Below are 27,572 nucleotides of genomic sequence, written 5' to 3' on the forward strand. Positions count from 1 at the left end.
TAGAGGAGCATACATTGTGATATCAGTAGCTCTTGTCAGCGTAGCCCATAGCTCATCATGAAAGGAAAGCACACCTTCCAGGTGCAGCACACATTCGAAAGGCAGTACAGATTTTGAGAGACTACACTGATTGGAAATGGCACATATTATTATGAAGTGACTCTATCGAAGGCCAGAACGTGAAGCGTGGACACCACTCCTTTTGAGGGCAGCATCCCTACTGAGGACAGCGCATTATGTGAGGACGGAACATCTTGGGATGGTAGAACCACACAATGTGAGCTCAGCTTGCTCTGCAATTGGGGGGGGGTGGTCATGCATTGGATGTGAGGACAGCACACCTAGCAAGGTTGGCACTCCTTGCAAGGACAGCACTCCTTGCGAGGACAGCACTCCTTGCGAGGACGGCACACCTTGCGAGGACAGCACACCTTGCGAGGATGGCACACCTTGCGAGGATGGCACACCAAGCGGGGATTGCACACCATGTGAGGATGGCACACCATGCGAGGAGGGCACACTATGTGAGGATGGCACACCATGTGAGGTTGGCACACCATGTGAAAATGGCACACCATGCAAGGACAGCCCACCTCACAAGCACTACACACCTAGTGAAGACAGCACACCTGTGAAGTTAGCATGCCATGTGAAGACAGCTCGCCCTGCAAAGAGACCTTCAGAAGACAATATACCAATAAAATTGCACACCTGCTGAGTACATCAAGTGTTAAGAAGATGGCAGGTATGCAGAGGGCAGCTCACTTTAGGCAGTCTGCACACCTTAAAGGGAGAGCACATGCTGGAATGAGAGGACATTTTATAAGGGAGGCACACCCTAAGAGGAGAGTATGCCTTGTAATGTTAGTACACTTTGTGGGGATAGGACAATATATGAAGATGGCGTATTTTCTGAAAAATTTTATGTTCCAATGACTGCATGCCTTCTGATTGCTGCACTCATTATGAGGTTAGCGCATGTTGGCAGTACAGCTCACCATGTGGAGGACAGAATAATTTTCACGGACAGCACAACCAGTGAGGACAGTTCACCTTGCACAGAATGCACACCCCTTGCAAGGACAAAACTGCCTGCAAGGAAAGCTCATCTTTCGAGGACAACACACCTTGTGCAGCAGCATACTTTTTGAGGACAGCGTATCTTATGAGAACAGCAAATATTTTCAGGACCGTTACACAAGCGAGGACAGAACACCATATTAAGGTACAACATGTTGGGAGGACAAACACATTTTCTGATAAGTGCATATCCTGCCATTCCTGCAAAACTTGTGATGACTACAACACCTGTGAGAACAGTACAGCTTACACTGACAGCACTGATATTGACACTGGCAATCCTCACAATGACAAAACATGTAGTTAGTGTATCTGACCTTGTGAACACAGCATACTTTTTGAGGACAGCACAGCACACATTGCAAGGAGAGCACACCTTGCGAGGGAAGCACACCTTGTGGGGACAGTACAAGTTGCGAGGACAGCACAACTTGCAAGGACAGCACAAGTTGCGAGTACAGCACAAGTTCCGAGAACAGCACAACTTGCGTGGACAGCACAGCTTGCGAGGACAGCACAGCTTGCGAGGACAGCACAGCTTGCGAGGACAGCACAGCTTGCGAGGACAGCACAGCTTGTGAGGACAGCACAACTTGCGAGGACAGCACAGCTTGAGAGGACAGTACAGCTTGCGAGGACAACAGACTTTGTGATTAACCTTGTGGATGCCATAACTCTAGTACATTCAGTAACTGTCTCATTTGCAGCAACCCTTATGTATACAGTAACAATTTTATGTACAGATATACTGAAATGAATAAGAAGAACTTCACATTCAGCAGTTTTAGCTGATAGAACATGAGTAGTGTGTGCTGCAACTCTTGCATGCACAGTATCTCTAATGTACAGAGTTTGTTTTGTGTAAGTAGTCACTTCTCCATGCAAGGTACCTCTTGCAAGTTCAGTAATAGATGCTTTTGCAGCTGAGTTGTGTGTAGTAACTACAGAACTTCAATAGACTGCTTTGCTTGCATGCTGTAATGCAGAAAAAAAGAGATGGGGAGGAGAAAAAGCAGTACGTAGAAAGAAGGGAGGGAGTGTATGAGGAAAGTATGTTTGAGAGAGTTGAAGAGGATAGTAATATGGGGAAGGATGAGAGGAGGAGAAGGAAGCCATGGTGAGAAGAGTGAGGATGTATGGGGCAAAGAGGAAACGACAGAAGTAAGGAAGGAACGAAAGTAACAGGTAATATAACTGTAAAGTAAATGGAGAAGGATAGAGAAAAGTAATATATATATACATAGTGTGTAGATGGTATGTTTACTACAATTGAGAACACACAAAAGCGCTGCACAAGCAGTGAATTTGAGACTCGTGAGGAGAAAACAAGCACTAAGTCTGAGGTGACGCAAGAATGAAGATCTTCTATGAAAATAGACGCTACCGAATAATAAAGTGGCAAACCAAGTTGTAGAATGGTAGTCGAGCCAAATAGCGGCTGGAATAAAAGACGTTCGTTGGTGTGGTGTGTAATATCAGTCATGCTGTCTGTCATGAAAAGAGGAACGTACAGATCAAATATGTGCAGATCAAATATGTGCATCGAAATTCCCGACGATTGGAGCATTGCAATAATCATAAGATGTGCTGTGTGGCGCCAAATAACAAGTTGTCAGACGAGAATGAAAGGCAAGAAATCCACTGTAATACAGTAGATGAGAGACAGACGTACCAGTACTGCTAGACATGCCTAATGCTGCATAAATCAGCGCTGCCACTTGTGCCGCCGATTCGTATAATGTAGAGCTACAGATGAAGTGCCTGCTGAAAACTAAAAAAAAAACGGAAAGTGTGAAAAGCGTGGGACACAGAGCAGAAGATGCGTTGTACGACAAGGACAGAATGTGTCGGAAAGCGCGGTCCAGTATTGCGATAGGAGGTGGGGTGGCGGAGGGATTGCGCCCACGCCCCTGTGGTGGGGGAGGGAGGGTTAAGGAGCGCAATGTGCGGCCTGTCGCTCGTCAGAATTCGCAGCTCGCAGCCAATATCCTGTGGTGCGGTCCCAGGGATGAGCACAGCCTCACACAGTCGCCTGGAGGCGCAATAAAATTTTGACTGTTCAGACTCAGCATTTTCATCTCGACATGGCTGACATCCATGTTCAGCTATTTGCTTCCTGGCTACACTTCCCCACTTGGCAGGCTACAATGTAATTTTGTTGCCCCCTAGCTTCCAGACTTGGAAAGCAAAACAGAAATTTACAGATCAAGCAAACACACAAATTGTCGCAATTGGGCTGCATTGAAAGAATTGGAGCATTGCATAATAATTATACCACAAGCAGTGCTGTGTGACAGCAGTGAAAGGGTGTCCAGAAGGAAATCCGGGTCTTGGCTTCGCAGCATAAAATCTGTCCCCCTCCTAGCCGCCCGACTTAGCAAACGACTCCGCTGCGCTCTGCTTGGCGTTATAAGGCGGCCGCTGTTCACAAATGACAGCGAGAGACGCGCGTATACTGAACGGCGCGAAAATACCTACCGCGTCACTCACAGACTTAAACTTTTACTCCGCCAAGCGACTACCGTTCTCACTACGTGATATCAATTTCAACTAGATACGACCTCACTGTCCCAGGCAAAAACACACTCAAAGGCGTAAATACAAACCGAAGAGAAACACGGATTACACAAACGCACGCAAAAGCTACGTTTTCGTCTTATGTAGTTACAAATTAAACACTTTCCATTACTCTCCTTTCATTCTACTGTGGAAACTAGTCTTTTTTTACGTCGCCACACGGTCCTATATCAAAGCAAACTACGCTTACTGGGCCAGGCGGCGCGGAGCATCTCTGCTCTTCGTGTTTCAAAACACGCTGCATAAACGTCCGTAACTCCTCGATGCCTTCACTTACAATTTTAAAACTTTGACACCGCCAAGCGACTACCGTTCTCAGTACGTGATATCAATTTCAACTAGATACGACCTCACTGTCCCAGGCAAAAACACACTCAAAGGCGTAAATACAAACCGAAGAGAAACACGGATTACACAAACGCACGCAAAAGCTACGTTTTCGTCTTATGTAGTTACAAATTAAACACTTTCCATTACTCTCCTTTCATTCTACTGTGGAAACTAGTCTTTTTTTACGTCGCCACACGGTCCTATATCAAAGCAAACTACGCTTACTGGGCCAGGCGGCGCGGAGCATCTCTGCTCTTCGTGTTTCAAAACACGCTGCATAAACGTCCGTAACTCCTCGATGCCTTCACTTACAATTTTAAAACTTTGACACCGCCAAGCGACTACCGTTCTCAGTACGTGATATCAATTTCAACTAGATACGACCTCACTGTCCCAGGCAAAAACACACTCAAAGGCGTAAATACAAACCGAAGAGAAACACGGATTACACAAACGCACGCAAAAGCTACGTTTTCGTCTTATGTAGTTACAAATTAAACACTTTCCATTACTCTCCTTTCATTCTACTGTGGAAACTAGTCTTTTTTTACGTCGCCACACGGTCCTATATCAAAGCAAACTACGCTTACTGGGCCAGGCGGCGCGGAGCATCTCTGCTCTTCGTGTTTCAAAACACGCTGCATAAACGTCCGTAACTCCTCGATGCCTTCACTTACAATTTTAAAACTTTGACACCGCCAAGCGACTACCGTTCTCAGTACGTGATATCAATTTCAACTAGATACGACCTCACTGTCCCAGGCAAAAACACACTCAAAGGCGTAAATACAAACCGAAGAGAAACACGGATTACACAAACGCACGCAAAAGCTACGTTTTCGTCTTATGTAGTTACAAATTAAACACTTTCCATTACTCTCCTTTCATTCTACTGTGGAAACTAGTCTTTTTTTACGTCGCCACACGGTCCTATATCAAAGCAAACTACGCTTACTGGGCCAGGCGGCGCGGAGCATCTCTGCTCTTCGTGTTTCAAAACACGCTGCATAAACGTCCGTAACTCCTCGATGCCTTCACTTACAATTTTAAAACTTTGACACCGCCAAGCGACTACCGTTCTCAGTACGTGATATCAATTTCAACTAGATACGACCTCACTGTCCCAGGCAAAAACACACTCAAAGGCGTAAATACAAACCGAAGAGAAACACGGATTACACAAACGCACGCAAAAGCTACGTTTTCGTCTTATGTAGTTACAAATTAAACACTTTCCATTACTCTCCTTTCATTCTACTGTGGAAACTAGTCTTTTTTTACGTCGCCACACGGTCCTATATCAAAGCAAACTACGCTTACTGGGCCAGGCGGCGCGGAGCATCTCTGCTCTTCGTGTTTCAAAACACGCTGCATAAACGTCCGTAACTCCTCGATGCCTTCACTTACAATTTTAAAACTTTGACACCGCCAAGCGACTACCGTTCTCAGTACGTGATATCAATTTCAACTAGATACGACCTCACTGTCCCAGGCAAAAACACACTCAAAGGCGTAAATACAAACCGAAGAGAAACACGGATTACACAAACGCACGCAAAAGCTACGTTTTCGTCTTATGTAGTTACAAATTAAACACTTTCCATTACTCTCCTTTCATTCTACTGTGGAAACTAGTCTTTTTTTACGTCGCCACACGGTCCTATATCAAAGCAAACTACGCTTACTGGGCCAGGCGGCGCGGAGCATCTCTGCTCTTCGTGTTTCAAAACACGCTGCATAAACGTCCGTAACTCCTCGATGCCTTCACTTACAATTTTAAAACTTTGACACCGCCAAGCGACTACCGTTCTCAGTACGTGATATCAATTTCAACTAGATACGACCTCACTGTCCCAGGCAAAAACACACTCAAAGGCGTAAATACAAACCGAAGAGAAACACGGATTACACAAACGCACGCAAAAGCTACGTTTTCGTCTTATGTAGTTACAAATTAAACACTTTCCATTACTCTCCTTTCATTCTACTGTGGAAACTAGTCTTTTTTTACGTCGCCACACGGTCCTATATCAAAGCAAACTACGCTTACTGGGCCAGGCGGCGCGGAGCATCTCTGCTCTTCGTGTTTCAAAACACGCTGCATAAACGTCCGTAACTCCTCGATGCCTTCACTTACAATTTTAAAACTTTGACACCGCCAAGCGACTACCGTTCTCAGTACGTGATATCAATTTCAACTAGATACGACCTCACTGTCCCAGGCAAAAACACACTCAAAGGCGTAAATACAAACCGAAGAGAAACACGGATTACACAAACGCACGCAAAAGCTACGTTTTCGTCTTATGTAGTTACAAATTAAACACTTTCCATTACTCTCCTTTCATTCTACTGTGGAAACTAGTCTTTTTTTACGTCGCCACACGGTCCTATATCAAAGCAAACTACGCTTACTGGGCCAGGCGGCGCGGAGCATCTCTGCTCTTCGTGTTTCAAAACACGCTGCATAAACGTCCGTAACTCCTCGATGCCTTCACTTACAATTTTAAAACTTTGACACCGCCAAGCGACTACCGTTCTCAGTACGTGATATCAATTTCAACTAGATACGACCTCACTGTCCCAGGCAAAAACACACTCAAAGGCGTAAATACAAACCGAAGAGAAACACGGATTACACAAACGCACGCAAAAGCTACGTTTTCGTCTTATGTAGTTACAAATTAAACACTTTCCATTACTCTCCTTTCATTCTACTGTGGAAACTAGTCTTTTTTTACGTCGCCACACGGTCCTATATCAAAGCAAACTACGCTTACTGGGCCAGGCGGCGCGGAGCATCTCTGCTCTTCGTGTTTCAAAACACGCTGCATAAACGTCCGTAACTCCTCGATGCCTTCACTTACAATTTTAAAACTTTGACACCGCCAAGCGACTACCGTTCTCAGTACGTGATATCAATTTCAACTAGATACGACCTCACTGTCCCAGGCAAAAACACACTCAAAGGCGTAAATACAAACCGAAGAGAAACACGGATTACACAAACGCACGCAAAAGCTACGTTTTCGTCTTATGTAGTTACAAATTAAACACTTTCCATTACTCTCCTTTCATTCTACTGTGGAAACTAGTCTTTTTTTACGTCGCCACACGGTCCTATATCAAAGCAAACTACGCTTACTGGGCCAGGCGGCGCGGAGCATCTCTGCTCTTCGTGTTTCAAAACACGCTGCATAAACGTCCGTAACTCCTCGATGCCTTCACTTACAATTTTAAAACTTTGACACCGCCAAGCGACTACCGTTCTCAGTACGTGATATCAATTTCAACTAGATACGACCTCACTGTCCCAGGCAAAAACACACTCAAAGGCGTAAATACAAACCGAAGAGAAACACGGATTACACAAACGCACGCAAAAGCTACGTTTTCGTCTTATGTAGTTACAAATTAAACACTTTCCATTACTCTCCTTTCATTCTACTGTGGAAACTAGTCTTTTTTTACGTCGCCACACGGTCCTATATCAAAGCAAACTACGCTTACTGGGCCAGGCGGCGCGGAGCATCTCTGCTCTTCGTGTTTCAAAACACGCTGCATAAACGTCCGTAACTCCTCGATGCCTTCACTTACAATTTTAAAACTTTGACACCGCCAAGCGACTACCGTTCTCAGTACGTGATATCAATTTCAACTAGATACGACCTCACTGTCCCAGGCAAAAACACACTCAAAGGCGTAAATACAAACCGAAGAGAAACACGGATTACACAAACGCACGCAAAAGCTACGTTTTCGTCTTATGTAGTTACAAATTAAACACTTTCCATTACTCTCCTTTCATTCTACTGTGGAAACTAGTCTTTTTTTACGTCGCCACACGGTCCTATATCAAAGCAAACTACGCTTACTGGGCCAGGCGGCGCGGAGCATCTCTGCTCTTCGTGTTTCAAAACACGCTGCATAAACGTCCGTAACTCCTCGATGCCTTCACTTACAATTTTAAAACTTTGACACCGCCAAGCGACTACCGTTCTCAGTACGTGATATCAATTTCAACTAGATACGACCTCACTGTCCCAGGCAAAAACACACTCAAAGGCGTAAATACAAACCGAAGAGAAACACGGATTACACAAACGCACGCAAAAGCTACGTTTTCGTCTTATGTAGTTACAAATTAAACACTTTCCATTACTCTCCTTTCATTCTACTGTGGAAACTAGTCTTTTTTTACGTCGCCACACGGTCCTATATCAAAGCAAACTACGCTTACTGGGCCAGGCGGCGCGGAGCATCTCTGCTCTTCGTGTTTCAAAACACGCTGCATAAACGTCCGTAACTCCTCGATGCCTTCACTTACAATTTTAAAACTTTGACACCGCCAAGCGACTACCGTTCTCAGTACGTGATATCAATTTCAACTAGATACGACCTCACTGTCCCAGGCAAAAACACACTCAAAGGCGTAAATACAAACCGAAGAGAAACACGGATTACACAAACGCACGCAAAAGCTACGTTTTCGTCTTATGTAGTTACAAATTAAACACTTTCCATTACTCTCCTTTCATTCTACTGTGGAAACTAGTCTTTTTTTACGTCGCCACACGGTCCTATATCAAAGCAAACTACGCTTACTGGGCCAGGCGGCGCGGAGCATCTCTGCTCTTCGTGTTTCAAAACACGCTGCATAAACGTCCGTAACTCCTCGATGCCTTCACTTACAATTTTAAAACTTTGACACCGCCAAGCGACTACCGTTCTCAGTACGTGATATCAATTTCAACTAGATACGACCTCACTGTCCCAGGCAAAAACACACTCAAAGGCGTAAATACAAACCGAAGAGAAACACGGATTACACAAACGCACGCAAAAGCTACGTTTTCGTCTTATGTAGTTACAAATTAAACACTTTCCATTACTCTCCTTTCATTCTACTGTGGAAACTAGTCTTTTTTTACGTCGCCACACGGTCCTATATCAAAGCAAACTACGCTTACTGGGCCAGGCGGCGCGGAGCATCTCTGCTCTTCGTGTTTCAAAACACGCTGCATAAACGTCCGTAACTCCTCGATGCCTTCACTTACAATTTTAAAACTTTGACACCGCCAAGCGACTACCGTTCTCAGTACGTGATATCAATTTCAACTAGATACGACCTCACTGTCCCAGGCAAAAACACACTCAAAGGCGTAAATACAAACCGAAGAGAAACACGGATTACACAAACGCACGCAAAAGCTACGTTTTCGTCTTATGTAGTTACAAATTAAACACTTTCCATTACTCTCCTTTCATTCTACTGTGGAAACTAGTCTTTTTTTACGTCGCCACACGGTCCTATATCAAAGCAAACTACGCTTACTGGGCCAGGCGGCGCGGAGCATCTCTGCTCTTCGTGTTTCAAAACACGCTGCATAAACGTCCGTAACTCCTCGATGCCTTCACTTACAATTTTAAAACTTTGACACCGCCAAGCGACTACCGTTCTCAGTACGTGATATCAATTTCAACTAGATACGACCTCACTGTCCCAGGCAAAAACACACTCAAAGGCGTAAATACAAACCGAAGAGAAACACGGATTACACAAACGCACGCAAAAGCTACGTTTTCGTCTTATGTAGTTACAAATTAAACACTTTCCATTACTCTCCTTTCATTCTACTGTGGAAACTAGTCTTTTTTTACGTCGCCACACGGTCCTATATCAAAGCAAACTACGCTTACTGGGCCAGGCGGCGCGGAGCATCTCTGCTCTTCGTGTTTCAAAACACGCTGCATAAACGTCCGTAACTCCTCGATGCCTTCACTTACAATTTTAAAACTTTGACACCGCCAAGCGACTACCGTTCTCAGTACGTGATATCAATTTCAACTAGATACGACCTCACTGTCCCAGGCAAAAACACACTCAAAGGCGTAAATACAAACCGAAGAGAAACACGGATTACACAAACGCACGCAAAAGCTACGTTTTCGTCTTATGTAGTTACAAATTAAACACTTTCCATTACTCTCCTTTCATTCTACTGTGGAAACTAGTCTTTTTTTACGTCGCCACACGGTCCTATATCAAAGCAAACTACGCTTACTGGGCCAGGCGGCGCGGAGCATCTCTGCTCTTCGTGTTTCAAAACACGCTGCATAAACGTCCGTAACTCCTCGATGCCTTCACTTACAATTTTAAAACTTTGACACCGCCAAGCGACTACCGTTCTCAGTACGTGATATCAATTTCAACTAGATACGACCTCACTGTCCCAGGCAAAAACACACTCAAAGGCGTAAATACAAACCGAAGAGAAACACGGATTACACAAACGCACGCAAAAGCTACGTTTTCGTCTTATGTAGTTACAAATTAAACACTTTCCATTACTCTCCTTTCATTCTACTGTGGAAACTAGTCTTTTTTTACGTCGCCACACGGTCCTATATCAAAGCAAACTACGCTTACTGGGCCAGGCGGCGCGGAGCATCTCTGCTCTTCGTGTTTCAAAACACGCTGCATAAACGTCCGTAACTCCTCGATGCCTTCACTTACAATTTTAAAACTTTGACACCGCCAAGCGACTAGTTCTCAGTACGTGATATCAATTTCAACTAGATACGACCTCACTGTCCCAGGCAAAAACACACTCAAAGGCGTAAATACAAACCGAAGAGAAACACGGATTACACAAACGCACGCAAAAGCTACGTTTTCGTCTTATGTAGTTACAAATTAAACACTTTCCATTACTCTCCTTTCATTCTACTGTGGAAACTAGTCTTTTTTTACGTCGCCACACGGTCCTATATCAAAGCAAACTACGCTTACTGGGCCAGGCGGCGCGGAGCATCTCTGCTCTTCGTGTTTCAAAACACGCTGCATAAACGTCCGTAACTCCTCGATGCCTTCACTTACAATTTTAAAACTTTGACACCGCCAAGCGACTACCGTTCTCAGTACGTGATATCAATTTCAACTAGATACGACCTCACTGTCCCAGGCAAAAACACACTCAAAGGCGTAAATACAAACCGAAGAGAAACACGGATTACACAAACGCACGCAAAAGCTACGTTTTCGTCTTATGTAGTTACAAATTAAACACTTTCCATTACTCTCCTTTCATTCTACTGTGGAAACTAGTCTTTTTTTACGTCGCCACACGGTCCTATATCAAAGCAAACTACGCTTACTGGGCCAGGCGGCGCGGAGCATCTCTGCTCTTCGTGTTTCAAAACACGCTGCATAAACGTCCGTAACTCCTCGATGCCTTCACTTACAATTTTAAAACTTTGACACCGCCAAGCGACTACCGTTCTCAGTACGTGATATCAATTTCAACTAGATACGACCTCACTGTCCCAGGCAAAAACACACTCAAAGGCGTAAATACAAACCGAAGAGAAACACGGATTACACAAACGCACGCAAAAGCTACGTTTTCGTCTTATGTAGTTACAAATTAAACACTTTCCATTACTCTCCTTTCATTCTACTGTGGAAACTAGTCTTTTTTTACGTCGCCACACGGTCCTATATCAAAGCAAACTACGCTTACTGGGCCAGGCGGCGCGGAGCATCTCTGCTCTTCGTGTTTCAAAACACGCTGCATAAACGTCCGTAACTCCTCGATGCCTTCACTTACAATTTTAAAACTTTGACACCGCCAAGCGACTACCGTTCTCAGTACGTGATATCAATTTCAACTAGATACGACCTCACTGTCCCAGGCAAAAACACACTCAAAGGCGTAAATACAAACCGAAGAGAAACACGGATTACACAAACGCACGCAAAAGCTACGTTTTCGTCTTATGTAGTTACAAATTAAACACTTTCCATTACTCTCCTTTCATTCTACTGTGGAAACTAGTCTTTTTTTACGTCGCCACACGGTCCTATATCAAAGCAAACTACGCTTACTGGGCCAGGCGGCGCGGAGCATCTCTGCTCTTCGTGTTTCAAAACACGCTGCATAAACGTCCGTAACTCCTCGATGCCTTCACTTACAATTTTAAAACTTTGACACCGCCAAGCGACTACCGTTCTCAGTACGTGATATCAATTTCAACTAGATACGACCTCACTGTCCCAGGCAAAAACACACTCAAAGGCGTAAATACAAACCGAAGAGAAACACGGATTACACAAACGCACGCAAAAGCTACGTTTTCGTCTTATGTAGTTACAAATTAAACACTTTCCATTACTCTCCTTTCATTCTACTGTGGAAACTAGTCTTTTTTTACGTCGCCACACGGTCCTATATCAAAGCAAACTACGCTTACTGGGCCAGGCGGCGCGGAGCATCTCTGCTCTTCGTGTTTCAAAACACGCTGCATAAACGTCCGTAACTCCTCGATGCCTTCACTTACAATTTTAAAACTTTGACACCGCCAAGCGACTACCGTTCTCAGTACGTGATATCAATTTCAACTAGATACGACCTCACTGTCCCAGGCAAAAACACACTCAAAGGCGTAAATACAAACCGAAGAGAAACACGGATTACACAAACGCACGCAAAAGCTACGTTTTCGTCTTATGTAGTTACAAATTAAACACTTTCCATTACTCTCCTTTCATTCTACTGTGGAAACTAGTCTTTTTTTACGTCGCCACACGGTCCTATATCAAAGCAAACTACGCTTACTGGGCCAGGCGGCGCGGAGCATCTCTGCTCTTCGTGTTTCAAAACACGCTGCATAAACGTCCGTAACTCCTCGATGCCTTCACTTACAATTTTAAAACTTTGACACCGCCAAGCGACTACCGTTCTCAGTACGTGATATCAATTTCAACTAGATACGACCTCACTGTCCCAGGCAAAAACACACTCAAAGGCGTAAATACAAACCGAAGAGAAACACGGATTACACAAACGCACGCAAAAGCTACGTTTTCGTCTTATGTAGTTACAAATTAAACACTTTCCATTACTCTCCTTTCATTCTACTGTGGAAACTAGTCTTTTTTTACGTCGCCACACGGTCCTATATCAAAGCAAACTACGCTTACTGGGCCAGGCGGCGCGGAGCATCTCTGCTCTTCGTGTTTCAAAACACGCTGCATAAACGTCCGTAACTCCTCGATGCCTTCACTTACAATTTTAAAACTTTGACACCGCCAAGCGACTACCGTTCTCAGTACGTGATATCAATTTCAACTAGATACGACCTCACTGTCCCAGGCAAAAACACACTCAAAGGCGTAAATACAAACCGAAGAGAAACACGGATTACACAAACGCACGCAAAAGCTACGTTTTCGTCTTATGTAGTTACAAATTAAACACTTTCCATTACTCTCCTTTCATTCTACTGTGGAAACTAGTCTTTTTTTACGTCGCCACACGGTCCTATATCAAAGCAAACTACGCTTACTGGGCCAGGCGGCGCGGAGCATCTCTGCTCTTCGTGTTTCAAAACACGCTGCATAAACGTCCGTAACTCCTCGATGCCTTCACTTACAATTTTAAAACTTTGACACCGCCAAGCGACTACCGTTCTCAGTACGTGATATCAATTTCAACTAGATACGACCTCACTGTCCCAGGCAAAAACACACTCAAAGGCGTAAATACAAACCGAAGAGAAACACGGATTACACAAACGCACGCAAAAGCTACGTTTTCGTCTTATGTAGTTACAAATTAAACACTTTCCATTACTCTCCTTTCATTCTACTGTGGAAACTAGTCTTTTTTTACGTCGCCACACGGTCCTATATCAAAGCAAACTACGCTTACTGGGCCAGGCGGCGCGGAGCATCTCTGCTCTTCGTGTTTCAAAACACGCTGCATAAACGTCCGTAACTCCTCGATGCCTTCACTTACAATTTTAAAACTTTGACACCGCCAAGCGACTACCGTTCTCAGTACGTGATATCAATTTCAACTAGATACGACCTCACTGTCCCAGGCAAAAACACACTCAAAGGCGTAAATACAAACCGAAGAGAAACACGGATTACACAAACGCACGCAAAAGCTACGTTTTCGTCTTATGTAGTTACAAATTAAACACTTTCCATTACTCTCCTTTCATTCTACTGTGGAAACTAGTCTTTTTTTACGTCGCCACACGGTCCTATATCAAAGCAAACTACGCTTACTGGGCCAGGCGGCGCGGAGCATCTCTGCTCTTCGTGTTTCAAAACACGCTGCATAAACGTCCGTAACTCCTCGATGCCTTCACTTACAATTTTAAAACTTTGACACCGCCAAGCGACTACCGTTCTCAGTACGTGATATCAATTTCAACTAGATACGACCTCACTGTCCCAGGCAAAAACACACTCAAAGGCGTAAATACAAACCGAAGAGAAACACGGATTACACAAACGCACGCAAAAGCTACGTTTTCGTCTTATGTAGTTACAAATTAAACACTTTCCATTACTCTCCTTTCATTCTACTGTGGAAACTAGTCTTTTTTTACGTCGCCACACGGTCCTATATCAAAGCAAACTACGCTTACTGGGCCAGGCGGCGCGGAGCATCTCTGCTCTTCGTGTTTCAAAACACGCTGCATAAACGTCCGTAACTCCTCGATGCCTTCACTTACAATTTTAAAACTTTGACACCGCCAAGCGACTACCGTTCTCAGTACGTGATATCAATTTCAACTAGATACGACCTCACTGTCCCAGGCAAAAACACACTCAAAGGCGTAAATACAAACCGAAGAGAAACACGGATTACACAAACGCACGCAAAAGCTACGTTTTCGTCTTATGTAGTTACAAATTAAACACTTTCCATTACTCTCCTTTCATTCTACTGTGGAAACTAGTCTTTTTTTACGTCGCCACACGGTCCTATATCAAAGCAAACTACGCTTACTGGGCCAGGCGGCGCGGAGCATCTCTGCTCTTCGTGTTTCAAAACACGCTGCATAAACGTCCGTAACTCCTCGATGCCTTCACTTACAATTTTAAAACTTTGACACCGCCAAGCGACTACCGTTCTCAGTACGTGATATCAATTTCAACTAGATACGACCTCACTGTCCCAGGCAAAAACACACTCAAAGGCGTAAATACAAACCGAAGAGAAACACGGATTACACAAACGCACGCAAAAGCTACGTTTTCGTCTTATGTAGTTACAAATTAAACACTTTCCATTACTCTCCTTTCATTCTACTGTGGAAACTAGTCTTTTTTTACGTCGCCACACGGTCCTATATCAAAGCAAACTACGCTTACTGGGCCAGGCGGCGCGGAGCATCTCTGCTCTTCGTGTTTCAAAACACGCTGCATAAACGTCCGTAACTCCTCGATGCCTTCACTTACAATTTTAAAACTTTGACACCGCCAAGCGACTACCGTTCTCAGTACGTGATATCAATTTCAACTAGATACGACCTCACTGTCCCAGGCAAAAACACACTCAAAGGCGTAAATACAAACCGAAGAGAAACACGGATTACACAAACGCACGCAAAAGCTACGTTTTCGTCTTATGTAGTTACAAATTAAACACTTTCCATTACTCTCCTTTCATTCTACTGTGGAAACTAGTCTTTTTTTACGTCGCCACACGGTCCTATATCAAAGCAAACTACGCTTACTGGGCCAGGCGGCGCGGAGCATCTCTGCTCTTCGTGTTTCAAAACACGCTGCATAAACGTCCGTAACTCCTCGATGCCTTCACTTACAATTTTAAAACTTTGACACCGCCAAGCGACTACCGTTCTCAGTACGTGATATCAATTTCAACTAGATACGACCTCACTGTCCCAGGCAAAAACACACTCAAAGGCGTAAATACAAACCGAAGAGAAACACGGATTACACAAACGCACGCAAAAGCTACGTTTTCGTCTTATGTAGTTACAAATTAAACACTTTCCATTACTCTCCTTTCATTCTACTGTGGAAACTAGTCTTTTTTTACGTCGCCACACGGTCCTATATCAAAGCAAACTACGCTTACTGGGCCAGGCGGCGCGGAGCATCTCTGCTCTTCGTGTTTCAAAACACGCTGCATAAACGTCCGTAACTCCTCGATGCCTTCACTTACAATTTTAAAACTTTGACACCGCCAAGCGACTACCGTTCTCAGTACGTGATATCAATTTCAACTAGATACGACCTCACTGTCCCAGGCAAAAACACACTCAAAGGCGTAAATACAAACCGAAGAGAAACACGGATTACACAAACGCACGCAAAAGCTACGTTTTCGTCTTATGTAGTTACAAATTAAACACTTTCCATTACTCTCCTTTCATTCTACTGTGGAAACTAGTCTTTTTTTACGTCGCCACACGGTCCTATATCAAAGCAAACTACGCTTACTGGGCCAGGCGGCGCGGAGCATCTCTGCTCTTCGTGTTTCAAAACACGCTGCATAAACGTCCGTAACTCCTCGATGCCTTCACTTACAATTTTAAAACTTTGACACCGCCAAGCGACTACCGTTCTCAGTACGTGATATCAATTTCAACTAGATACGACCTCACTGTCCCAGGCAAAAACACACTCAAAGGCGTAAATACAAACCGAAGAGAAACACGGATTACACAAACGCACGCAAAAGCTACGTTTTCGTCTTATGTAGTTACAAATTAAACACTTTCCATTACTCTCCTTTCATTCTACTGTGGAAACTAGTCTTTTTTTACGTCGCCACACGGTCCTATATCAAAGCAAACTACGCTTACTGGGCCAGGCGGCGCGGAGCATCTCTGCTCTTCGTGTTTCAAAACACGCTGCATAAACGTCCGTAACTCCTCGATGCCTTCACTTACAATTTTAAAACTTTGACACCGCCAAGCGACTACCGTTCTCAGTACGTGATATCAATTTCAACTAGATACGACCTCACTGTCCCAGGCAAAAACACACTCAAAGGCGTAAATACAAACCGAAGAGAAACACGGATTACACAAACGCACGCAAAAGCTACGTTTTCGTCTTATGTAGTTACAAATTAAACACTTTCCATTACTCTCCTTTCATTCTACTGTGGAAACTAGTCTTTTTTTACGTCGCCACACGGTCCTATATCAAAGCAAACTACGCTTACTGGGCCAGGCGGCGCGGAGCATCTCTGCTCTTCGTGTTTCAAAACACGCTGCATAAACGTCCGTAACTCCTCGATGCCTTCACTTACAATTTTAAAACTTTGACACCGCCAAGCGACTACCGTTCTCAGTACGTGATATCAATTTCAACTAGATACGACCTCACTGTCCCAGGCAAAAACACACTCAAAGGCGTAAATACAAACCGAAGAGAAACACGGATTACACAAACGCACGCAAAAGCTACGTTTTCGTCTTATGTAGTTACAAATTAAACACTTTCCATTACTCTCCTTTCATTCTACTGTGGAAACTAGTCCTTTTTTTACGTCGCCACACGGTCCTATATCAAAGCAAACTACGCTTACTGGGCCAGGCGGCGCGGAGCATCTCTGCTCTTCGTGTTTCAAAACACGCTGCATAAACGTCCGTAACTCCTCGATGCCTTCACTTACAATTTTAAAACTTTGACACCGCCAAGCGACTACCGTTCTCAGTACGTGATATCAATTTCAACTAGATACGACCTCACTGTCCCAGGCAAAAACACACTCAAAGGCGTAAATACAAACCGAAGAGAAACACGGATTACACAAACGCACGCAAAAGCTACGTTTTCGTCTTATGTAGTTACAAATTAAACACTTTCCATTACTCTCCTTTCATTCTACTGTGGAAACTAGTCTTTTTTTACGTCGCCACACGGTCCTATATCAAAGCAAACTACGCTTACTGGGCCAGGCGGCGCGGAGCATCTCTGCTCTTCGTGTTTCAAAACACGCTGCATAAACGTCCGTAACTCCTCGATGCCTTCACTTACAATTTTAAAACTTTGACACCGCCAAGCGACTACCGTTCTCAGTACGTGATATCAATTTCAACTAGATACGACCTCACTGTCCCAGGCAAAAACACACTCAAAGGCGTAAATACAAACCGAAGAGAAACACGGATTACACAAACGCACGCAAAAGCTACGTTTTCGTCTTATGTAGTTACAAATTAAACACTTTCCATTACTCTCCTTTCATTCTACTGTGGAAACTAGTCTTTTTTTACGTCGCCACACGGTCCTATATCAAAGCAAACTACGCTTACTGGGCCAGGCGGCGCGGAGCATCTCTGCTCTTCGTGTTTCAAAACACGCTGCATAAACGTCCGTAACTCCTCGATGCCTTCACTTACAATTTTAAAACTTTGACACCGCCAAGCGACTACCGTTCTCAGTACGTGATATCAATTTCAACTAGATACGACCTCACTGTCCCAGGCAAAAACACACTCAAAGGCGTAAATACAAACCGAAGAGAAACACGGATTACACAAACGCACGCAAAAGCTACGTTTTCGTCTTATGTAGTTACAAATTAAACACTTTCCATTACTCTCCTTTCATTCTACTGTGGAAACTAGTCTTTTTTTACGTCGCCACACGGTCCTATATCAAAGCAAACTCTACGCTTACTGGGCCAGGCGGCGCGGAGCATCTCTGCTCTTCGTGTTTCAAAACACGCTGCATAAACGTCCGTAACTCCTCGATGCCTTCACTTACAATTTTAAAACTTTGACACCGCCAAGCGACTACCGTTCTCAGTACGTGATATCAATTTCAACTAGATACGACCTCACTGTCCCAGGCAAAAACACACTCAAAGGCGTAAATACAAACCGAAGAGAAACACGGATTACACAAACGCACGCAAAAGCTACGTTTTCGTCTTATGTAGTTACAAATTAAACACTTTCCATTACTCTCCTTTCATTCTACTGTGGAAACTAGTCTTTTTTTACGTCGCCACACGGTCCTATATCAAAGCAAACTACGCTTACTGGGCCAGGCGGCGCGGAGCATCTCTGCTCTTCGTGTTTCAAAACACGCTGCATAAACGTCCGTAACTCCTCGATGCCTTCACTTACAATTTTAAAACTTTGACACCGCCAAGCGACTACCGTTCTCAGTACGTGATATCAATTTCAACTAGATACGACCTCACTGTCCCAGGCAAAAACACACTCAAAGGCGTAAATACAAACCGAAGAGAAACACGGATTACACAAACGCACGCAAAAGCTACGTTTTCGTCTTATGTAGTTACAAATTAAACACTTTCCATTACTCTCCTTTCATTCTACTGTGGAAACTAGTCTTTTTTTACGTCGCCACACGGTCCTATATCAAAGCAAACTACGCTTACTGGGCCAGGCGGCGCGGAGCATCTCTGCTCTTCGTGTTTCAAAACACGCTGCATAAACGTCCGTAACTCCTCGATGCCTTCACTTACAATTTTAAAACTTTGACACCGCCAAGCGACTACCGTTCTCAGTACGTGATATCAATTTCAACTAGATACGACCTCACTGTCCCAGGCAAAAACACACTCAAAGGCGTAAATACAAACCGAAGAGAAACACGGATTACACAAACGCACGCAAAAGCTACGTTTTCGTCTTATGTAGTTACAAATTAAACACTTTCCATTACTCTCCTTTCATTCTACTGTGGAAACTAGTCTTTTTTTACGTCGCCACACGGTCCTATATCAAAGCAAACTACGCTTACTGGGCCAGGCGGCGCGGAGCATCTCTGCTCTTCGTGTTTCAAAACACGCTGCATAAACGTCCGTAACTCCTCGATGCCTTCACTTACAATTTTAAAACTTTGACACCGCCAAGCGACTACCGTTCTCAGTACGTGATATCAATTTCAACTAGATACGACCTCACTGTCCCAGGCAAAAACACACTCAAAGGCGTAAATACAAACCGAAGAGAAACACGGATTACACAAACGCACGCAAAAGCTACGTTTTCGTCTTATGTAGTTACAAATTAAACACTTTCCATTACTCTCCTTTCATTCTACTGTGGAAACTAGTCTTTTTTTACGTCGCCACACGGTCCTATATCAAAGCAAACTACGCTTACTGGGCCAGGCGGCGCGGAGCATCTCTGCTCTTCGTGTTTCAAAACACGCTGCATAAACGTCCGTAACTCCTCGATGCCTTCACTTACAATTTTAAAACTTTGACACCGCCAAGCGACTACCGTTCTCAGTACGTGATATCAATTTCAACTAGATACGACCTCACTGTCCAGGCAAAAACACACTCAAAGGCGTAAATACAAACCGAAGAGAAACACGGATTACACAAACGCACGCAAAAGCTACGTTTTCGTCTTATGTAGTTACAAATTAAACACTTTCCATTACTCTCCTTTCATTCTACTGTGGAAACTAGTCTTTTTTTACGTCGCCACACGGTCCTATATCAAAGCAAACTACGCTTACTGGGCCAGGCGGCGCGGAGCATCTCTGCTCTTCGTGTTTCAAAACACGCTGCATAAACGTCCGTAACTCCTCGATGCCTTCACTTACAATTTTAAAACTTTGACACCGCCAAGCGACTACCGTTCTCAGTACGTGATATCAATTTCAACTAGATACGACCTCACTGTCCCAGGCAAAAACACACTCAAAGGCGTAAATACAAACCGAAGAGAAACACGGATTACACAAACGCACGCAAAAGCTACGTTTTCGTCTTATGTAGTTACAAATTAAACACTTTCCATTACTCTCCTTTCATTCTACTGTGGAAACTAGTCTTTTTTTACGTCGCCACACGGTCCTATATCAAAGCAAACTACGCTTACTGGGCCAGGCGGCGCGGAGCATCTCTGCTCTTCGTGTTTCAAAACACGCTGCATAAACGTCCGTAACTCCTCGATGCCTTCACTTACAATTTTAAAACTTTGACACCGCCAAGCGACTACCGTTCTCAGTACGTGATATCAATTTCAACTAGATACGACCTCACTGTCCCAGGCAAAAACACACTCAAAGGCGTAAATACAAACCGAAGAGAAACACGGATTACACAAACGCACGCAAAAGCTACGTTTTCGTCTTATGTAGTTACAAATTAAACACTTTCCATTACTCTCCTTTCATTCTACTGTGGAAACTAGTCTTTTTTTACGTCGCCACACGGTCCTATATCAAAGCAAACTACGCTTACTGGGCCAGGCGGCGCGGAGCATCTCTGCTCTTCGTGTTTCAAAACACGCTGCATAAACGTCCGTAACTCCTCGATGCCTTCACTTACAATTTTAAAACTTTGACACCGCCAAGCGACTACCGTTCTCAGTACGTGATATCAATTTCAACTAGATACGACCTCACTGTCCCAGGCAAAAACACACTCAAAGGCGTAAATACAAACCGAAGAGAAACACGGATTACACAAACGCACGCAAAAGCTACGTTTTCGTCTTATGTAGTTACAAATTAAACACTTTCCATTACTCTCCTTTCATTCTACTGTGGAAACTAGTCTTTTTTTACGTCGCCACACGGTCCTATATCAAAGCAAACTACGCTTACTGGGCCAGGCGGCGCGGAGCATCTCTGCTCTTCGTGTTTCAAAACACGCTGCATAAACGTCCGTAACTCCTCGATGCCTTCACTTACAATTTTAAAACTTTGACACCGCCAAGCGACTACCGTTCTCAGTACGTGATATCAATTTCAACTAGATACGACCTCACTGTCCCAGGCAAAAACACACTCAAAGGCGTAAATACAAACCGAAGAGAAACACGGATTACACAAACGCACGCAAAAGCTACGTTTTCGTCTTATGTAGTTACAAATTAAACACTTTCCATTACTCTCCTTTCATTCTACTGTGGAAACTAGTCTTTTTTTACGTCGCCACACGGTCCTATATCAAAGCAAACTACGCTTACTGGGCCAGGCGGCGCGGAGCATCTCTGCTCTTCGTGTTTCAAAACACGCTGCATAAACGTCCGTAACTCCTCGATGCCTTCACTTACAATTTTAAAACTTTGACACCGCCAAGCGACTACCGTTCTCAGTACGTGATATCAATTTCAACTAGATACGACCTCACTGTCCCAGGCAAAAACACACTCAAAGGCGTAAATACAAACCGAAGAGAAACACGGATTACACAAACGCACGCAAAAGCTACGTTTTCGTCTTATGTAGTTACAAATTAAACACTTTCCATTACTCTCCTTTCATTCTACTGTGGAAACTAGTCTTTTTTTACGTCGCCACACGGTCCTATATCAAAGCAAACTACGCTTACTGGGCCAGGCGGCGCGGAGCATCTCTGCTCTTCGTGTTTCAAAACACGCTGCATAAACGTCCGTAACTCCTCGATGCCTTCACTTACAATTTTAAAACTTTGACACCGCCAAGCGACTACCGTTCTCAGTACGTGATATCAATTTCAACTAGATACGACCTCACTGTCCCAGGCAAAAACACACTCAAAGGCGTAAATACAAACCGAAGAGAAACACGGATTACACAAACGCACGCAAAAGCTACGTTTTCGTCTTATGTAGTTACAAATTAAACACTTTCCATTACTCTCCTTTCATTCTACTGTGGAAACTAGTCTTTTTTTACGTCGCCACACGGTCCTATATCAAAGCAAACTACGCTTACTGGGCCAGGCGGCGCGGAGCATCTCTGCTCTTCGTGTTTCAAAACACGCTGCATAAACGTCCGTAACTCCTCGATGCCTTCACTTACAATTTTAAAACTTTGACACCGCCAAGCGACTACCGTTCTCAGTACGTGATATCAATTTCAACTAGATACGACCTCACTGTCCCAGGCAAAAACACACTCAAAGGCGTAAATACAAACCGAAGAGAAACACGGATTACACAAACGCACGCAAAAGCTACGTTTTCGTCTTATGTAGTTACAAATTAAACACTTTCCATTACTCTCCTTTCATTCTACTGTGGAAACTAGTCTTTTTTTACGTCGCCACACGGTCCTATATCAAAGCAAACTACGCTTACTGGGCCAGGCGGCGCGGAGCATCTCTGCTCTTCGTGTTTCAAAACACGCTGCATAAACGTCCGTAACTCCTCGATGCCTTCACTTACAATTTTAAAACTTTGACACCGCCAAGCGACTACCGTTCTCAGTACGTGATATCAATTTCAACTAGATACGACCTCACTGTCCCAGGCAAAAACACACTCAAAGGCGTAAATACAAACCGAAGAGAAACACGGATTACACAAACGCACGCAAAAGCTACGTTTTCGTCTTATGTAGTTACAAATTAAACACTTTCCATTACTCTCCTTTCATTCTACTGTGGAAACTAGTCTTTTTTTACGTCGCCACACGGTCCTATATCAAAGCAAACTACGCTTACTGGGCCAGGCGGCGCGGAGCATCTCTGCTCTTCGTGTTTCAAAACACGCTGCATAAACGTCCGTAACTCCTCGATGCCTTCACTTACAATTTTAAAACTTTGACACCGCCAAGCGACTACCGTTCTCAGTACGTGATATCAATTTCAACTAGATACGACCTCACTGTCCCAGGCAAAAACACACTCAAAGGCGTAAATACAAACCGAAGAGAAACACGGATTACACAAACGCACGCAAAAGCTACGTTTTCGTCTTATGTAGTTACAAATTAAACACTTTCCATTACTCTCCTTTCATTCTACTGTGGAAACTAGTCTTTTTTTACGTCGCCACACGGTCCTATATCAAAGCAAACTACGCTTACTGGGCCAGGCGGCGCGGAGCATCTCTGCTCTTCGTGTTTCAAAACACGCTGCATAAACGTCCGTAACTCCTCGATGCCTTCACTTACAATTTTAAAACTTTGACACCGCCAAGCGACTACCGTTCTCAGTACGTGATATCAATTTCAACTAGATACGACCTCACTGTCCCAGGCAAAAACACACTCAAAGGCGTAAATACAAACCGAAGAGAAACACGGATTACACAAACGCACGCAAAAGCTACGTTTTCGTCTTATGTAGTTACAAATTAAACACTTTCCATTACTCTCCTTTCATTCTACTGTGGAAACTAGTCTTTTTTTACGTCGCCACACGGTCCTATATCAAAGCAAACTACGCTTACTGGGCCAGGCGGCGCGGAGCATCTCTGCTCTTCGTGTTTCAAAACACGCTGCATAAACGTCCGTAACTCCTCGATGCCTTCACTTACAATTTTAAAACTTTGACACCGCCAAGCGACTACCGTTCTCAGTACGTGATATCAATTTCAACTAGATACGACCTCACTGTCCCAGGCAAAAACACACTCAAAGGCGTAAATACAAACCGAAGAGAAACACGGATTACACAAACGCACGCAAAAGCTACGTTTTCGTCTTATGTAGTTACAAATTAAACACTTTCCATTACTCTCCTTTCATTCTACTGTGGAAACTAGTCTTTTTTTACGTCGCCACACGGTCCTATATCAAAGCAAACTACGCTTACTGGGCCAGGCGGCGCGGAGCATCTCTGCTCTTCGTGTTTCAAAACACGCTGCATAAACGTCCGTAACTCCTCGATGCCTTCACTTACAATTTTAAAACTTTGACACCGCCAAGCGACTACCGTTCTCAGTACGTGATATCAATTTCAACTAGATACGACCTCACTGTCCCAGGCAAAAACACACTCAAAGGCGTAAATACAAACCGAAGAGAAACACGGATTACACAAACGCACGCAAAAGCTACGTTTTCGTCTTATGTAGTTACAAATTAAACACTTTCCATTACTCTCCTTTCATTCTACTGTGGAAACTAGTCTTTTTTTACGTCGCCACACGGTCCTATATCAAAGCAAACTACGCTTACTGGGCCAGGCGGCGCGGAGCATCTCTGCTCTTCGTGTTTCAAAACACGCTGCATAAACGTCCGTAACTCCTCGATGCCTTCACTTACAATTTTAAAACTTTGACACCGCCAAGCGACTACCGTTCTCAGTACGTGATATCAATTTCAACTAGATACGACCTCACTGTCCCAGGCAAAAACACACTCAAAGGCGTAAATACAAACCGAAGAGAAACACGGATTACACAAACGCACGCAAAAGCTACGTTTTCGTCTTATGTAGTTACAAATTAAACACTTTCCATTACTCTCCTTTCATTCTACTGTGGAAACTAGTCTTTTTTTACGTCGCCACACGGTCCTATATCAAAGCAAACTACGCTTACTGGGCCAGGCGGCGCGGAGCATCTCTGCTCTTCGTGTTTCAAAACACGCTGCATAAACGTCCGTAACTCCTCGATGCCTTCACTTACAATTTTAAAACTTTGACACCGCCAAGCGACTACCGTTCTCAGTACGTGATATCAATTTCAACTAGATACGACCTCACTGTCCCAGGCAAAAACACACTCAAAGGCGTAAATACAAACCGAAGAGAAACACGGATTACACAAACGCACGCAAAAGCTACGTTTTCGTCTTATGTAGTTACAAATTAAACACTTTCCATTACTCTCCTTTCATTCTACTGTGGAAACTAGTCTTTTTTTACGTCGCCACACGGTCCTATATCAAAGCAAACTACGCTTACTGGGCCAGGCGGCGCGGAGCATCTCTGCTCTTCGTGTTTCAAAACACGCTGCATAAACGTCCGTAACTCCTCGATGCCTTCACTTACAATTTTAAAACTTTGACACCGCCAAGCGACTACCGTTCTCAGTACGTGATATCAATTTCAACTAGATACGACCTCACTGTCCCAGGCAAAAACACACTCAAAGGCGTAAATACAAACCGAAGAGAAACACGGATTACACAAACGCACGCAAAAGCTACGTTTTCGTCTTATGTAGTTACAAATTAAACACTTTCCATTACTCTCCTTTCATTCTACTGTGGAAACTAGTCTTTTTTTACGTCGCCACACGGTCCTATATCAAAGCAAACTACGCTTACTGGGCCAGGCGGCGCGGAGCATCTCTGCTCTTCGTGTTTCAAAACACGCTGCATAAACGTCCGTAACTCCTCGATGCCTTCACTTACAATTTTAAAACTTTGACACCGCCAAGCGACTACCGTTCTCAGTACGTGATATCAATTTCAACTAGATACGACCTCACTGTCCCAGGCAAAAACACACTCAAAGGCGTAAATACAAACCGAAGAGAAACACGGATTACACAAACGCACGCAAAAGCTACGTTTTCGTCTTATGTAGTTACAAATTAAACACTTTCCATTACTCTCCTTTCATTCTACTGTGGAAACTAGTCTTTTTTTACGTCGCCACACGGTCCTATATCAAAGCAAACTACGCTTACTGGGCCAGGCGGCGCGGAGCATCTCTGCTCTTCGTGTTTCAAAACACGCTGCATAAACGTCCGTAACTCCTCGATGCCTTCACTTACAATTTTAAAACTTTGACACCGCCAAGCGACTACCGTTCTCAGTACGTGATATCAATTTCAACTAGATACGACCTCACTGTCCCAGGCAAAAACACACTCAAAGGCGTAAATACAAACCGAAGAGAAACACGGATTACACAAACGCACGCAAAAGCTACGTTTTCGTCTTATGTAGTTACAAATTAAACACTTTCCATTACTCTCCTTTCATTCTACTGTGGAAACTAGTCTTTTTTTACGTCGCCACACGGTCCTATATCAAAGCAAACTACGCTTACTGGGCCAGGCGGCGCGGAGCATCTCTGCTCTTCGTGTTTCAAAACACGCTGCATAAACGTCCGTAACTCCTCGATGCCTTCACTTACAATTTTAAAACTTTGACACCGCCAAGCGACTACCGTTCTCAGTACGTGATATCAATTTCAACTAGATACGACCTCACTGTCCCAGGCAAAAACACACTCAAAGGCGTAAATACAAACCGAAGAGAAACACGGATTACACAAACGCACGCAAAAGCTACGTTTTCGTCTTATGTAGTTACAAATTAAACACTTTCCATTACTCTCCTTTCATTCTACTGTGGAAACTAGTCTTTTTTTACGTCGCCACACGGTCCTATATCAAAGCAAACTACGCTTACTGGGCCAGGCGGCGCGGAGCATCTCTGCTCTTCGTGTTTCAAAACACGCTGCATAAACGTCCGTAACTCCTCGATGCCTTCACTTACAATTTTAAAACTTTGACACCGCCAAGCGACTACCGTTCTCAGTACGTGATATCAATTTCAACTAGATACGACCTCACTGTCCCAGGCAAAAACACACTCAAAGGCGTAAATACAAACCGAAGAGAAACACGGATTACACAAACGCACGCAAAAGCTACGTTTTCGTCTTATGTAGTTACAAATTAAACACTTTCCATTACTCTCCTTTCATTCTACTGTGGAAACTAGTCTTTTTTTACGTCGCCACACGGTCCTATATCAAAGCAAACTACGCTTACTGGGCCAGGCGGCGCGGAGCATCTCTGCTCTTCGTGTTTCAAAACACGCTGCATAAACGTCCGTAACTCCTCGATGCCTTCACTTACAATTTTAAAACTTTGACACCGCCAAGCGACTACCGTTCTCAGTACGTGATATCAATTTCAACTAGATACGACCTCACTGTCCCAGGCAAAAACACACTCAAAGGCGTAAATACAAACCGAAGAGAAACACGGATTACACAAACGCACGCAAAAGCTACGTTTTCGTCTTATGTAGTTACAAATTAAACACTTTCCATTACTCTCCTTTCATTCTACTGTGGAAACTAGTCTTTTTTTACGTCGCCACACGGTCCTATATCAAAGCAAACTACGCTTAC

This window comes from Schistocerca cancellata, unplaced genomic scaffold (assembly GCF_023864275.1).
Source record: "Schistocerca cancellata isolate TAMUIC-IGC-003103 unplaced genomic scaffold, iqSchCanc2.1 HiC_scaffold_1150, whole genome shotgun sequence".
Classification (NCBI taxonomy): Eukaryota; Metazoa; Arthropoda; class Insecta; order Orthoptera; family Acrididae; genus Schistocerca; species Schistocerca cancellata.